The sequence below is a fragment of the Parasteatoda tepidariorum genome, chromosome 5 (genome assembly GCF_043381705.1).
Source record: "Parasteatoda tepidariorum isolate YZ-2023 chromosome 5, CAS_Ptep_4.0, whole genome shotgun sequence".
Taxonomy (NCBI): Eukaryota; Metazoa; Arthropoda; class Arachnida; order Araneae; family Theridiidae; genus Parasteatoda; species Parasteatoda tepidariorum.
In genome coordinates, this window is record NC_092208.1 from 93,353,527 (window position 1) to 93,365,774 (window position 12,248).

The 12,248-nt window shown below is 28.5% G+C and overlaps 1 protein-coding gene across 1 annotated transcript in view; it reads right to left on the reverse strand.

The window, feature by feature from the left end:
• The window catches only part of LOC107446521 (protein Wnt-11b-2), a 68,034-nt gene that overhangs the window by 17,773 nt on the left and 38,013 nt on the right, over nucleotides 1-12,248 (reverse strand). The gene's annotated exons all lie outside the window — the stretch shown is intronic.

Here is a 12,248-nt window from a genome sequence, read left to right on the forward strand (position 1 = left end):
ATATATATATATATAATAAAAACGTTGTATTTTGCATGGAATTATCTTTGTATAGGCGAATTTTACAATTGTGCCCCTAAATGTTTTAATTGGCTTAAAAATTTATCGATATGGAGGAAGTACGCAAAAAGAAAAATAAACATTTTAAGGTTTCCAAACTATTGGGACCATATGTTTCCCAGATTGCTGCTACGCTTCATATTTCAGGGATTAAACATCCCTGAAAAAACGGTATGTTCATTTAGAGAAAATACGTATCTTTGTTAACATTTATGTTTATGTTGTAGTTTATGTTTTGACATTTGGCATTACAAGTTTTATACTAAATTATTTCGACTATCATGGCTTATAATTAGTTTCTAATATACGCAAAGAAAAGATCTGATAAATCATGTATCAATTTTTTCGGGCTGTTAAAATTTAAAAATTTTTTTTTCTTTAATTCAGAGTTTCCAACTTCCAGTTAAAAGCTAATAAGTCTTTTTAAAAGTAAAAAAAAAAGAAGAAAATATTTTTTTATACTTGAATATTAATATAATAAATTCGATTATGATTTGATTCTGGCAACTTAAACTTTTGAGAAAAAAATGCTCACTTCATAGTTTCGATAATTCTCACTTTAGTGTCCGGCTCTATAACTGTATAATACTTTTTCTCATAAAAAAAAGCAAACTATTTTCAAGAAGTAGATTGTTATAGATCGTAAAGAAACAGGCACTCAAAATTTAAATTGAATTCATGAACAATCAAATGAGTATATAATTTATTTACATTTATCTCCATGAATTATATACACAGAAAAATGAAAATGTATGCATACTTGTTAGCTTTCAAAGGCACATAAATTTATATATGTAGAATGTGCTAGAAAAGGACCATCCTGAATAACTTCGGAACTAATAATCGGATCACGTTCTAGGACTCAATCTTTATGATACAAGAGGTTGACTTCAAATATGTTCATTAGATCGAATTTTAAAAATATAATTTTTCGGAAATTTCGCTTTTCAGGACGGCCGACTTCGCTCAAATGTAATATTTTTAAAGTCATGTAAAATTACATTCTTTAAAATGATATAACAAATTATACACCTTACAATTAAAAAAATTTTCGACCCTTATTAAATGAAATAATAAATATTAACTAAAAGTTATTTTTTGCTTGGAATTATCTTCGGTTAAATGAATTATACAGGGTGTTCATAAGGTCCCGGACCCATTTTGATGTTTAATAACACATAAAATAATAAAGATAGATTAAAATTAATAACATAAATGGTTAAATGGTAAATTATGGTAATAATGGTAAATTCCTGGAAAATGGTCATTCAAAGAACTGCGAATGATGATACCCCAACACCATCTTGTTGCAAAAAGACATGTGGCTGAAGCTCTTCTAGTTGTAGAAATACGAAGTTTTCAAACATGTCTAAGTATACGAGTGATGAGACAGGAAGATGGATTGGGTGAGGAGGTCCAATTCCTTGGCCACCCAGATCACCTGATGTAACGCCGCTGGACTTTTTTTGGGGGGATTTATAAAGGACAATGTTTACAAGAGGATCGTGTCGAACACTGATGACCTAAAAGCCAGAATTACAAGCGCAATAGCCACTGTGGATGCCGACATGCTTGCCGCTACCTGGCGTGAAATTGACTATCGACTTGATATTCTCCGTGCGACGAAGGGGGCACACGTGGAAGTTCATTGACAAGGGTCATGAAACTTTTTGAGTCTATCTAACCATTTATGTCATTAATTTTAATCTATCTTTATTATTTTATGAGTTATTAAACATCAAAATGGGTCCGGGACTTTATAAACACCCTGTATAATTGGGTGCAAAATTTTTTCAATTTGCTTCAAAACTTCTCGAGAAATGTCGAAATAGGCAAAAAGTAAAATGAAGTGCAGACTTAGGGCCGCTGTCCTGATCCGATCACTAGTTTCGTTATTTTATTTTCGTACTTTGCATTTTATAAACAGCTATCTAGGATCTATCTGGAAGTAAAATATCATCTGCGCTTATTTATTGGCATTTTGAGGTTATCCTCTCGAAACATTTAGATTGAATCCTAGAATATGAAGATCCGACCCTTAGATCAAAAGTTATTTATGGAGGTCCATTTATTTTTGCGCATTGTATACATGTTTGCAGAATGAAAATTCTGTTCTCTGGTGACAGCGAAAAGCTGAAATTAACTGTTTATAATTTGGGAAGAATTGAAAGGTAAAAAGTGAATAGCAGCAAAGTTTTCTATATGCTTTAATCATACTTTAATTGTGCTTATGCATAGTATTTGTTTTTTAAAAACATAATCAAGGTTTAGTTTCTGCAAGTTTTTCTATTGAATGTTTTACATTTCAATTTAGCTTCCTAATAGTTAAGTCATTTGAGAGCTTTACAGTGATAGCTCAGAGTTTTGAAATAAGTAACTGTGTTTTTAATTAAGTTATGAATCTTTTTAATAGTAATTGCTTATTAAAAACATAATTTTTGTTCTGCTCCTACGATTTTTTATTGTATGTCATCTCAAATTAAAATTTTTTATTTCAAAAACTTATTATTGTCTAAAAATTTTAATTCGTTAACCCCTTAACTATCTGCTAATTTTCAAGAAAACGGTCATAAAAGTGTCTATTTTGTCAAATACACGTATTTGATTAGTGCTAGTAACTAGTTTAAAATAAAACTATTTTCAGTTACCTTAAAATATCCTGGTACTGTTATATGGTGTATAAAATGAGAAATAAAATGTTTTCCGGGTAAAAGAAATGAATTAGTTTTATTCTTATTGGCGCATTACTACTGAACACTCCAGCCCGTCAATATCACGGGAACGAGAAATAGCGAACGAAAACTCACTCCGTCACTTTCGCGGGAGTGAGAAGGAAGGGGTTCAAGAGGAATTATTTTTAAGGATTTTAATAATTATTTTAAAATCTTAAGATTTTACGCAAGAATACATTTTAAATAGGTTTAACTTATTAGCGAGCGAAATGAAAATGATTTGCTAAACAAACCCTATAAGATTGTTTAGCAATATTCGGGGGGTTGGGAGCGTCGGCGAACAAGCGGCGGAGATCACTAGTTAATAGTTCTTTGGTTAATGCGCTCACATTTACTGGTAAAACTTATATATAAAGTCAGTTCCACTAAAAGAAGATCGATAGAGCCACGATGGCTCAGAAGATAGAGCGTTCGCCTCTCATTGAGATGAACCGGTTTGGAATCCCATCAATGACAGGTCCATTCGCATCGGCTACCACCGACCACAGTGCTGATGTAATACATCCTCAGTGGCAGACGGATCACGGGTTAGAGTCCCCTTTCCGTTAAGATAACCGTGGGAGGTTTTCCTCTACATGTACTGGTGCAAATACTGGTTAGTTTCATCAAAAAGTGCTCCACAAAATAAATGGCTGTTCAATGATGGTAGTAGTAATAGAAGGTCGATCAATCAGGAAGCCGAAAAGAACCACTTTTGATCCACGACTCAATTTAAATGGTTCGAGGGTCCTACCCTAAATATACTAATTTATCAGCGCAGGCGTTATTTTAAGTTACTAAATCAGACAGAAAAACGGATTTCTCTAATCACACATACCTTTTTTCCCACAGATTTTAATTCTTAAGGCTCAAAATAGGGGGTTTGCCGCAATATCTTTAAGGCATGTTCCCACTAGTACAGTACAGTATAGTCTATAGTCCCTTTAGTGTGTTCCCACTCGCTTAGGAAAGAGAGTAGTCAAAAGTTAGGGCTCCTTAATGCTAATGACTTTTTTACGTATTTCGCTATGCCTCGGAGAGTTTTTAAATAAATGGAATATTTTTCACACACAATTTAAAATTCGTTTATCCGGAGTCCGTTTTCTGTTTGTAAATGTAAATAATTATTTATTATAATGTTAATAATTATTTATTATTTTTGATAACTTTATTCGATAATGGTCAAAAAACCTTTTTTGAATCGTAAGGTATAGACATTTTTACATATACTTAACATGCATATTTTACATGTCATAATAAAATAAGTCATTTTATATGCAAAATATGAAATAGGTAATTTTTAAGTAAAAAAAAAGGAAAAAAAATCAAAGTAATTAGATTGTAAAATTCTATTTTTCCTAGAACTAATCGACGGAATTTTGAATTTCGGATCTTAATGTCACGTTGATTGAAATAGTGTAAAATTTTGCATGTCTTACTATTAAAAGCTTTTTTGACCATCCATAAATTAACTTACTTGAATAGTGAAAAAAAAATAATTAAAAAAGGCAATCCTTTTAAGTGAAATTTTCCTTGATAGTTTAGTTTTATAATTGTAACAATTTTTTTCCCCGATTCACTTAATTAGTTTCCGAGATAATACACAGAAAAGAAAGGCAACATTAAGTGTTACTCAAATATTCCACCTTTCCATATCAGGACCATATTTTCTGGGTAGCTCTAAATTTGCTCAAAATAAATTATGTTTCGTTCAAAGAAAGTACGTTTTTGTGTCTGATTTCGTAACTTAAAATATTATTTGGATTAATTAATTAGCAGGTTAGGCTCTCGGACCATTAAGATAGAGCTCTAGTTCGTAAAAATCCGAACATTAGATCAGAAGTTATTCAATTTATTCGCTTGTTTATTTTACGTACACTTGAAAAATATTCTAAACATACGAGTGCGAAGCACATAGAGTAATATTAACGAAAGCTGCAAAGTAACTTAGCAATTATTTTTATTATTTTGAATCAAACAAATAATCATTACAATTTTTTATATTTTTTATGTCTATCTAAAAGTGGTTTTGTTATAAGAAAAAATTAATAACATGTTTTAATATTTGAATCATAAAAATGTGAATAGCCTATGAAGATGAAAAAGTCAAAATACCGAGTTATGGAATAATTAAATGAGGAATTATTTGTTTCAAAACGTCTAGCCTATGATGTATTTTTATTTATTTATTTAGCGTAGCTATTTTCTTAAATCTAGAATTTATTTACCGAAAGAATCTTTCGGCTTAGAAAAAGGCACATAATTATAATGTAAGCTATTTTATCGCCCGCAACTGAAAAAGAAGACATTTAAAATTTTCGGGAGAAAAAAATCGCTAAATAATAATAATTTTTTTTAAACTGTAATTGTGCCGTTACAGTGCGATAGAATAATATCCTTTTTAGAAATAAAGGATATTCTAAGTTATGATTTAGATTGTTATTTTAAATTTCAATATTTTTTTTTCCTGAACGATTAATAAAAAAAAAAAATGCTCACTTATATGCATAGGGGATATCTAGACACAATACAAAACATTTAATTATTTATAATAAAGAGATTGCAAATTATCATCAGAATCTATACCACACAGAACCAATATTTTCTTAAGGGGCCATATACATTACTTGACCAAAAGAAATAAAACGATAAAAAAAAAAAATGAAGGTATTGAAATGGGTGGTCTTGGAATGCAAGAACGTAGTTTTTTGCATGAAATTTTATTAGCATCTTTATTCATACATAACAGTACTGATTGCATAATTATATTATTACCATCATAATATCATAATCATAATACTTTTTTTCTTTTCAGCTATTAAGTATATTTTTGGAAACTTTTTTTTTACAATTTAGTAAATATTTTCTTTTAGCAATTAAGATTTCCGATAATATTTTCGCTTTTAAAGAAAAACATTTTTAATAATGTTGGTTTAGCATTTTTGTAACATTTTCGTTAATATATTTTTTTTTACGATTTTGTAAAGTTTCGGAAATATTTTCTTCTTGTAATTAAATATGTTTTCGGTGATTTAATTTTTTCTTCTTTATTTAGTATAATTTTGTTAATATTATAACAAATTATTTTGCTATTAAGAAATATATTTTAGTACTAATTTTTTCTTACAAACCATATTATCTCGATAATAGAATCAAAGCGGCACAAATTTATTATTGCCTTGTTGACCCATAATTAGTAAGTACAAATATTTAATCACGGTTTCTGAAGGTGTTCAAGGTGTTGCACATCCATGCAGGAGTTTCTTTCTGATGTTGGGTGCATAAAATAATTGTTGTTAAAAGGTAATTGGAATTATTTTATCCAGGTATAATTGCGAAAAAGTAGTTTCGTGATATATTCCCTCCGAATGTTGTGTAATAACACCTTTACGTAGTACGGTGAAATGTGCCCGGGGGGAAAATGCGGTAAGATTTTAACACTTGACTAAATGGGTATTTTATACTTTTAGCTATCACTTTAATTTCAAAAAAATTCAAATTAGTTTGTTTCAGTAAAAAATTTAGTTTAATGCTATGAATATCTTGTTCAGATGAGATATATTTTTACTGCGTAAGGTTAGGAAAAGATTTTTAAGTTGGAGCTAAATTTTGAAAAAAAGTACATACCTTAAGTCAATCATAACCACCAAAAATATTATTAATTTTATTATATTATTAGGAAAAATTCAGAACTGATTTTAGAAAAAAAATCAATTAATCTTTTATGTTTCAGTATTCAAGACTGTTAAAAGTTCATAAAAGATAGAAAAATTAGCCATTATTTTCAATTTTTAAAGGTTCTGAGTACTTTGTATTTGGCAGAGTATATGGTGCTTCAACTAAAAAGTAAATAAATCAATCAAAGCATTTTTAATAACTTTTGTTCTAATAATCGGATTTTTGCGTACTGAGACTCAGAACATAGCATACTCACTTAAAGAGACGACTTTTTTAAAATTTAATAACTTATAAATTTTTTGACCCATTGCGCTCAAACTTTGTATTTTGCAATTTAAAGTTAAATAATTTTAAATGATGTGAGCATTTTTATACATTACCTATCAAAATTCTAATAAATTGGCATTTAATACTCTGAGCCATTAGTCACAATACGCGAAAATCCAATCATTATATTAAAAGTATATTACGTTTTTTTCCGGATTGTATGAATGTGTACCTAGAGTGAAAAAGAATTTAATTAAGGCTGATTAATGAAATAATTGAGTTATTGCCTTTAGTGATTTTGATATAAAGAGATCCTTATATTTAAATAATTTTATATTAAAGTGGTAGGGCAAGTGTTTCAATATTAATATATATTTAACAAAAAAAAAAAAAAATTGCTTTAACCCATCAATTACCAAAACTCTCATGGTTTTTCCCCAAAACTATTAAAACTGGTAACTCATTTGCTTTATTTTACAAATTAATTAATTAATTAATTTTAATAATAAGAATAATAGATAAATTTTTCATCGTATTATAATTTATAAAATACCATAAATATTTATTTGGTCACTCCGATATTTTAAAACTAAAAAGGTAATCAACATTATAAAATATCAAACTTAATCTAAGTATAAATGCTTTACTGCTTTTTTTTTAATGAAGGTTACATTGTTGCGTTTTTGCAACAGTAGTCTTAAATGGCTTATATATGGTGATCATCTCTTACGGATTTCCCTTAAACTTTGGTTTATATATCATTCATAATTATCAAATTGAAGCATTTCTATTTATTGTTGGAATTACAAATTTAATTTAAAAGGACCATCACCTGATATAGTATATACATAAAAATTAATGCCTTTTACACCGAGATAATAAGTATGGTTAAAACTACCAGAGTACCATAATATTTACCGTGTTTTGGGAAACAGCTCAGTGATTTGTACCAAAACGGTTTGGTAATGATATTCGTAAAACTAACAATAAAATATTGTTTTATAATTTGTGATAAAATTTGGTAAATGCAGTAAAATTTTATAATTTTCTCATTATACCTTAGTTAGTACCGTAAATATAATTTATTTTGTTAAATTAACTTTCCCGCTGTGGTTACTAAATGTATGGCTATAAGAACTGTAGCTTTCAAAACGTATACTTTGTTTTCGTTAACCAAAATTTATAAATAAAACCCCGAAAAAAAGGACGAAAATTGTTAAAAAATTCGGAAAATAAAAGCTATAATCCTTTCATTAGCTCACACGATTATATCCACAAAAAAGTTGCTTTTCTTAATTTTCTTCGTGTTTTTTGTATTTATTTATTAGGCTATAAATATATATATATATATATATATATATATCCCAAGATTAGCTTCAAATCTCGACCAGCAAGCTACCACGGCCCAGTACTAAGCTACGCGCAACATACTTNAAATGAATATCTTTCATAATTTATACAATATGAAAACAAATAAAATTAAATTAAAATAAAAAGATAGAACGCCTTAAAATTCTTAAAATGAACGTCTTGGAATATTTGTAAAGAAGAGAAAGATAAAAAGTGAAAAAAAGAGAGCGATAAAAGCAATTTTCTGGTTCTCTTCCCCAAATGGTAAGCTTTTTGATTTAAGCCAACAGGAGAGAGAATCAGACTAGGTGGGATGTAAAGGTTATTATTACTATAATTTCTTTTTAGACTATGTTATGCCGCCCCTAATAGTCACTTTACTCGAGATCTCTTCATTTTCTACCCTTAAAATGACGGCTTTTTTTTTCTTTTCTTTTCTTTCTTCAGGATCTTAAGTTTGCAATGCTACACGACATAAAACAGGTTTCTTACTTCAGAAAAAGTATTCACTATTTTATCGTTCCTGTAGACCATACATCATTTCCTTCTTTTGCAAAAGAAAAACAATTTTTTTTTTCTCATTCGAATAATAGATTCTAATAAATAGTCTTTAAATGAACGAACAATGCTCCTTTTTTTTTTTTACTGTCACGAAAAATATAAGAATTTTTTTTTCTTTTTAATTCTTATTAATAAATTTTTGCCTGTTTAATAGATAATGCTATAGAAAAATGATACTTCTAATCTTTTAATTACTGTAACTGATAATCTTATCTAATTATTTGTTATTAAATTTTATTTATTAGACGATCGAAAAATAGTTTGTTTTTGATATTTCTAAGTTTCCCTTTATAGTTTTTTTTAATTTTTACAGGCTAAACATGAGTTGTTATTATAATTGATTTTAAAATTTGAAGAAGAAATGTAAATAGATATTTTTCGATTGCATAAAGTTAATGGTGCAACAGTAAGTTCACGAATATGAGGATAATTCGATTTTTTAGCTAATATTAATGATTCATACCTAGAGGCTAAGCATCGTGGGTTGCTAAAGATGCTTAGGAAAAAAATTCTTCAAAAGTTTCTGTTAAGAAGCACTAAAAAAATATTCCATTGGAATAAAAAGAGTCCATTTTAATGAGATTTTAAATTTAAGGCATTTTTGATGTCCTACAAAAGAACATTTTTTATAACGGAATTTCATGGCATTTTGGATTGGATATTTATGATTTAGTGATATAGTACTTGTCAAACGATTCATTTTCTATAAATTTTTGACAAAGAGCTCATTGAAAATATGTTATCAAAGACGTTAGTTATTTTCTATACTATTATGAGTCAAACGACTTATTTTCTAAACATTTTTTACAAAGTGCAGCCCAAGAAAATAGCACTGTGCAAAGCGTCAAAGTCAAATTTCTTTTTTATATTTCGCCAATTTCCAAAATGTAAAAGAACTTCAAAACACTTATGTATAAATTCATTTTATAATAAATTTAAAAGTTGTCTAAATTTCCTGATTCATTGTTTTACGTTCTTCAAGAGAAGTCTTACTGTCAAACATTTTAAAAATTACTCAGTAGAGGATATACCACGACATTTTAATATTGATTTTTATATTCAATTTGTAGAAATTTTAAAAAACAGTCTTGAAATGAAAGATTATTCTTGAGAACTTTTGAATTTTAAAATGCTGAGTAACTTATGTGTTATCCGGTCTGTTACTAGCTTATTTGGTTAATTAGTGGAACTATTTTGACTGCTAGTCATTTACAAAATAAGCATGTGAGTTATATTTGAGGTCTTAAGCCTAAAACGTTGGCACGTATTAGTAAAACAAATTCAATTATATGAAATTATCAGGTTTGTCACTTTTCCAATATATGTTTCAGTTTAAAGATAACTTAAAAAATCCCCACAAAAAAGTTAATTCAATCTTTGCTTAGATTGTAGAAACGCATGCAAGACATTTTCAAAGATACAATGCTACTCACCAACAATGATCAATTTTAATTTAATTTTTAAAACGATTCTAATTTCAAAAATGTCATCAAATTTGAAATGCAACCTAATACTAAGCAAAAAAAATTTTTTGCTAGTCATTTCTTTCATTTATTGTTGCATTATATCTCTAATTTAAGCTATCGTACACTTACAAGCTGCGTGGGTGCCGTGAATAAAAAATATTTCTGTTAGTCAAATTTCATTTTCAGTCTTACTTAAAAATCATTTTCCTATTTTTTTTTTCTAAAAATTTATAAATGTATGTTATCTATAGGAAAAAACAACTTGTGTTATCATTTAGCGTTATAGAAAAAAAAAAGAAAGAAAAAACAAATAAAATATTTTAAGAAAATTTAAGATAAAATAAAAAAAGGGGAAAAAATAAAGAAAATAATTAAGATGAAAATAAGCAAATAAATAATTATAATTTAATTATTAAAAAATTGTAAACAAGAATACCTAAAAGTTCCCATGTTCGACGGATAGTTATATTAAAAATTTAAAGTAAATGATAAGACAATTAAGAAAGTTATCGAGTACGCATGCGAGTAGTATTCATATCGAGTATTAATGTAAAGGATGAGATATACAATTTAGAATTTGCAACTGCGTATTTCATCCATTTGCATGTTAATGCAAAATGCTCAGTATATGCTGTTTTTGAGAGTTTTATAGTAAGTTTTAAAGAAAATATTCTCTTAAAACAGTATAGCTAAGTAAATATGGAAGAAAAATCGAATTTTTAGAAATTTTTTCAATAGTGTTCATTATCTCTTTTTCTGGAATGTTAAAAATACGCGGTTAATCGGTTTAAAATTCAATATTCTTTTTGATAAATATATGATTTTTTCATATATTTATCAAAAAATCATTGAAAAAAGATATTTTTTCGTAAGTAAAAAAAAAAATTTCAATTGTGAAAAAAAAAAAAAAACTAAGTGCATGAGATCCCGCCTTACTATATTAGTAGGATTTTGACACTTTTATCGGAATCATAGGAGATTTTGTATCATGTAACTTTGTTCGAGTGAAATTCTGCTCTACCATATTTTGATTGTCTCTCTATTTTCCCATATGACTGTTCCATTATTTCGTATCATGTGATTTAACAATCCCATGTATTATCTTGTCCAAGTTAAATTCTGTCCTATAATATTTTAATGGAGTGAGTATATTTCGTAACCCTATAGTGCACTATACTTTGTTATATAAGATTCTGTCTCCCTACATCTTGCTGTGGGAGATAGTGCCTCGCTAAATTTGGTTATGTAAGATTCTTTGCACTTATATCTTGTTGTGGAAGATGTTGTGCCACATTACCATGTCCTCGTGAATTTCTGTTATATTGTTCTGTCTATATTGTTCTGTCCTCGTGATTTATTTTAATTATCTGGGATTCTATTTCTCCATTGTCCCCGAGTGAGATTCTGTTTCATTATTTACCATCATGTGACATATCCCCCAGTGTATTATCTTGACCAAGTTAAATTCTGTAATACAATATTTTCACGCCGTGAGATGTTACTTTGAGATGTTACGTGAGATGTGAGATGTCCCATGTTACTTTGTCCGAGGGTAATTCTGTTCTACATCATTTTTATTGCTGAGATTTTGTCACGTATCCTCATGTGACATTCTGTTCTATTATTCCCCATCACGTGTGATCACGTGTTTTCTAGTGATCACGTGTTTTGCCCCATGTATTATCTTGCCAAGCTAAATCCCGAATGTAAATGGGACAATATTTTAACTGCTTTCATTATGACTCGTATATAACATTCTGCTCCCCAATATCTTGTTATGCAAGATTCTGTCCCACGTGTGAGTGAAATTCTTTTCTACTGTCCCATATTTTGTCTTATATTTCACACCGTGTGAGATTCTGTCCCATTTTATTTCTTGTCCCTCGAAATTCTATACCACCATTTCTCGTCATGAAAGATTTCCTCCCATTTTATATTGCCTGCGAAGGAATGCTTTTCTAAATATTAGATCAGATGTTCTCATCCTTTTGTGCATTTGTAATTTTGAAGATGCTTTCCTTTCCTTTTTTGTAGGTACAGTGATAAAATATTGTTTAAAATTCCAATTACAAATAAATTAGAGGAGTTTTAACATCATAAAATATATACGAGAGGCATTGTTGAGAGATTATCCGCAGAATTCGTTCATTCGTTG